This window comes from Scylla paramamosain, chromosome 6 (genome assembly GCF_035594125.1).
Source record: "Scylla paramamosain isolate STU-SP2022 chromosome 6, ASM3559412v1, whole genome shotgun sequence".
Classification (NCBI taxonomy): domain Eukaryota; kingdom Metazoa; phylum Arthropoda; class Malacostraca; order Decapoda; family Portunidae; genus Scylla; species Scylla paramamosain.
In genome coordinates, this window is record NC_087156.1 from 35,566,997 (window position 1) to 35,572,409 (window position 5,413).

General features: G+C 37.1%; 1 protein-coding gene across 2 annotated transcripts in view; it reads right to left on the reverse strand.

The window, feature by feature from the left end:
- Positions 1–12, reverse strand: part of LOC135101659 (uncharacterized) — a 15,122-nt gene extending 15,110 nt beyond the window's left edge. For both annotated transcript variants that reach the window (XM_064005962.1, XM_064005961.1), the window contains exon 1: positions 1–12. This exon is cut by the window's left edge and continues 208 nt beyond it. The gene's annotated coding sequence lies outside the window, so the exon portion shown is untranslated.
- Positions 13–5,413: the final 5,401 nt, after the last annotated feature.

Genomic DNA, 5,413 nt, shown 5'->3' on the forward strand with positions numbered 1-5,413 from the left:
CTGTCTCTCCCCGTTCCCAAACCGATACTGGCTGATTGAGAGTGACGTTGCCTATTAATCTTTTAGTTATCTATTTTTTTTTCAATGTTTCAGAGCTTCCTGTCATTTATTTTGCAATTCTTTTTATTTTTTTATATTTTATTAAGCGTTTTGAATGGTTTATAAAAGTTAGTTACGGTTTTATGAGATAATATGCATTATTTCGACAATGATAGATCATGTTTGGCTTTGACTTCGTCTTTATATAAAATTCTTGCATTAATATGAACACTGAATATACTTCTAATAAAAAAACAGACAAGCTTTGATATTATCCTTTAGTTGGTGTTCTCCCTAGTAAGGATAAGAATATATAAATTTGAGCTGTCATGAAACAAAGCGAGACGAGGCCACAGTCATAGAAAATCGTCCGAACACTTTGCCCATGACTATCTTGGTACGGTCTCTCTAGGCGGTTTTTCTCTTTTTTTTCAATATTATATAAATCACATCAATCTTTTCCTCTTCTTTTTATTTCCTTTATTTTCTTTTTATTTTATTTCTGTAATTCATGTTTTGTTTTTAATCAGATCTCTCTCTCTCTCTCTCTCTCTCTCTCTCTGTTAGTTAGATAGTTGGTGATATGCTTCGTAAAATGAGGAAGGAAGGAGAGAGAGAGAGAGAGAGAGAGAGAGAGAGAGAGAGAGAGAGAGAGAGAGAGAGAGAGAGAGAGAGAGAGAGAGAGAGAGAGAGAAATAATACAATGAAAGATGAAATAATGAATGAACCAATAAATGAGATACACACACACACACACACACACGAGGACAGACAGGCAAAATACGTAGAGAGAGAGAGAGAGAGAGAGAGAGAGAGAGAGAGAGAGAGAGAGAGAGAGAGAGAGAGAGAGAGAGAGAGAGAGAGAGAGAGAGAGAGAGAGAGAGAATTAAAAATAAATAAAAGAAAAAAACAAGAATAATGATGATAACAATAATAAAATAAGAGAGAGAGAGAGAGAGAGAGAGAGAGAGAGAGAGAGAGAGAGAGAGAGAGAGAGAGAGAGAGAGAGAGAGAGAGAGAGAGAGAAACAATAAAGAAAAAAAAATAGCCTAACTGTTTACGTTTGGTTAGGTTAGGTAAGGTCAAGCTGAACTTATGAGACCAGCTTGACGTGACAAGATACATTTAAAATTACGATTAATTGACGAGGGTGAACTGTAGCGTCAATAACAGACAGACTGAAGACGTAATAATTCAGTTTAAAAGGTCAAATTAATATCTCCTAATTACAGAAGTTTGCTAATTACTCTCTCTCTCTCTCTCTCTCTCTCTCTCTCTCTCTCTCTCTCTCTCTCATTTCACTCGGTGTTTACAAGAAATCAGCTGATCTTTTAACAGGGCAAGGCAAAAAGCTTAGACACATCATAACATTGCGTTTTTTTTTATTATTATTATTTTCAGAGGTTTTGCTTGCAGATTGAATAAGAATTAGTGGAGAGAAGGATATATTGATTTAGCAATGTTAAGTGGTCGCGAGCAGTGGTTATATACGTGAATATTACTGTATTAAAGTGATTACAACAAATTTTGCGTTACCCTGTAGAGATGACGATGTCCCTTGGAGTTTCAAATCTTGGCTGAAACTCGTATTTGCGGATTTTCTTTGAATGATATACCGCTTGTAGATGAATCATGAGCACCACTGCCTGATGTGAGACTGGAGAAAGTATCAGGAATATTATTAATTTCAGTTGATCAAGCATATTATAAATCTTGCCACTGGATCATGTCGGCTAGGCTAGGCTAGGCTACCCTAGACGTGCCTTCTCAATTTTTAAAGTAACCTGATAGATTTTCACGTTTCTTTTAATAGTGTACACAGGGGAATAACTGACGCGTCTACACTATTAAATTCAGTGAAAAATATTCACTATTAACTTTATTACAAGTAGAAATATATACAGCCTTTCCCTTCCTTCCATCTAGCTACCCTCACGATCGCCCTGAACATCACCGCACACATTAATACACATTTCTTGATGATTTTGTTTACTATGATAATTCTGAAGGCATGTATGGATACGTCAACTCTTTCTTTACGTCCACCTGGAAGGAGAATGCAAAAGCTCAACAAATAAGTGAGAAATAGCGTAAAATTCAGTAACTTTTTCTCCGCTCAGGCAACCATGGTGGGCGAAAATAAGATTCAACACAATTTCTCTCTCTCTCTCTCTCTCTCTCTCTCTCTCTCTCTCTCTCTCTCTCTCTCTCTCCTGGATTCCTGTAGTTGCTTTTAAAGGTTGCTGAGACGTGACGCAATATTTCCAGTCTTCCAGATAATGTACCTCTGGAATCTTGAAAGCACCCTTGAAAATGCGTAAAGATTCTCCCTTAAATTTGTTGATGGAGTCTTGAAAGCACCCTGGAAAAAGAGAGAGAGAGAGAGAGAGAGAGAGAGAGAGAGAGAGAGAGAGAGAGAGAGAGAGAGAGAGAGAGAGAGAGAGAGAGGCTGTACATAAGCACCCTGGAAAATGAGAGAGAGAGAGAGAGAGAGAGAGAGAGAGAGAGAGAGAGAGAGAGAGAGAGAGAGAGAGAGAGACTGTACATAAACAATTATATCTTTCCACACACACACACACACACACACACACGTACGTTTCCCTAAGGGCATTCCATCAGTGTGACGTAATGGGCTTAACTTAACTCATCCCCAAAACTCCCACAAACTGAGTAACTTCTTCCTCTTCTTTATCATCTAGTACGTAGTTCCCCTGTGACACAAGTTAGGGAGGTGAAGAGAGAGAGAGAGGTGAGATGAAGTGAGAATATTCCTATGTATTTTCTGTCATAACATCTCATATCACCTTTTGTCTCCCCTGAACCTCTAAAAATATCAACATTTAGACAAGTTAGGGAGGTGAAGAGAGAGAGAGAGGTGAGATGAAGTGACATTATTCCTGTCTCTCTCCCAGCTTAAACTTTCAACAATATTTATAATGAGAAATGTAGACAAGTTAGAGAGATGTAGAGAGAGAGAGGTGAGGTGAAATGAGATTATTGTTTTCTTTCTTGCCTAACACCTTTCTCTCTCTCCTTCTCTTGGCCTCTGCCTCCTCAAAAACAGCCTATATTAATGAACTGGTGATGGTACAGGCCTATAATACCTTGTAACAACATTTCATCATAAAATCTGCCAATGCTGGTTGAATTATAATCAGTCATTCCTCATGCTAACCTTATTATTATTATTATTATTATTATTATTATTATTATTATCATGTGATGCAGAATATCATGGTGTTTTGGTTGCAAGAGTCCACGTAAATATAGATTGAGCCATCGTATTCATGTTTTTCATTGTGTGGTGTTGTAAATATACTTTATCTGTAAATAAAAAATGTATCCTATGACATTTGTTTATTTTATTATATGTGTGTTAGGTTAGGTTAGCATAGTCTTTATACAAGCTCTTGGCAGTGCATATATATCACAGACACATTGTTAGTAAATCAATTTGAAGCAGAACCAATTGTTGTGTGTGTGTTAGGTTAGCCAATCACACCCTTATCTTTGAAATATTCCTTTGTATATGCTTATGTACCACAGCCAGATACACACTGATTAGGGAGGTGGACAGAATAGTGGTGAAAGACTGAATATACTGCTTGACTCTTGCATTGGGGAGGTGGACAGAATAGTGGTGAAACAGTGAATATACTGCTTGACTCTTGCATTGGGGAGGTGGACAGAATAGGAGATGAAGGAGTGAAGATATTGGTTAACTCGTTTTCTATGATTTTATTGGAGTTTTCATTAATTTATGGTTAAATTGTGAGTGATAGGCTAACCCTTTCACTCTTTCAGTCTTCAGTATCATTATAAACAGTCTACTGTGTCTTTCATAACTTCTAATTAATTTTAAGGTTCGCTTATAAACTCAGTCCTCTCGTTTTCTATGCTTTTATTCGAGTTTCCGTCAATTTAAAGGTTTAATTATAAGTGATAGGCTATTTGGCGCGGGGAACCGACTCCCCCTCTCTCTCTCTCTCTCTCTTAACACCTCACAGTGCTTCAAGTGACATATTTTCATTTCTATTCGCTTATAAAGTCAATGTACCCTCGCATTTCCTGCCATATAATTAAAGTATCCGGTTGTACCCCATGGTGAGGGTCCGCTTGTTTCCACCTCCTTCACCGAGGGAGGGAGGCAGACTGCTCCAGGCGTTTTTGGGATTTTTTTTATTTATTTATTATTTTTTATTGTCTTCCTCAGTGTACCTGGGAAACACCGTGCAGTGCGGTTGTGTGTGTGTGTCCTCTTTTCATTTAAACACCAGGGAACGGGACCACAGAGGCACAGGAGGTCAATTAAGGTGAGTTTAGTAGTGACAGGTAGCAGAGGTCTGGCTTCAACCTACGACACTACCTGGAAAACACTGGAAATACCTGGAAAATACTTGATACTTAATAGCAAAAGGGGGAGAAGAGAAGAGAAAATATAATGCTATTTATCATGGAATAGAGGCGGACACACACACACACACACACACACACACACATACGCATACATATATATATACACACACACACACACACATAGACACAAACACATATATATACACACATACGCATACACACAGCTGAAATTAATCCAGAAAATAGAGAAATAACCTTCATAACAACCACAAATAATAAGGAAAGAGAGATAGCCAACCTTATTTTCATCTGAGCCCCCTCCCTGCCCTCCCGCGGCCGCCATGATGGATTGCCAGAGTCTACCCCAGGTTCCAATATTCCTTCTATTTTCTTAACTTATATATTTAGGCTTTTTTAACTAAGATTTTATGGTTTGTAAAAATATTTGGTGGTGTTTTGAGTGTTTTGCGTGCGAGTGTTAAGGGAAACATGTCGATTATGAGGTTGTTTCAGCGTAAATAAGTGTTGCTGTTTGCCGTTAAATTTTTCATACCGCCAAACATGATTTTTTATTTCAGCCGCTAGGCAAGATTTTATGGGCTCAAAAAATCGTTTATTGTCTTTTAAATATGTTTATGATGCTTTTGAGTGAAATACGTGGACTTTTAGAGGGGTTTTAGACCCGTTGAACACTCAAAAAGTCGACATTTATAAATTATTTATTTATTTATTTCAGCTTCCGGTTAACTTCTGATTGTTTGTAAAAATAGTTTCGATTTTTTAAAGTGTATTGTGTTCGTGAGAAATGAGATTTGTGGATTTTGGAATGTATTTTTTTATCGTGTTTGTTCGAACACTTTTTCATATAGTTATTTAAATATAGCTTTATTATCACTGAAGCTTGGAATATTTTTATATGTCCAGAATTAATTTAAAATTATGCCCTTTCATAATATGTAAAGCATTCCGGCCTAGCTTCATTTTTGCGAGGGGTCATTTTCAAAATCATTTGCGTAAC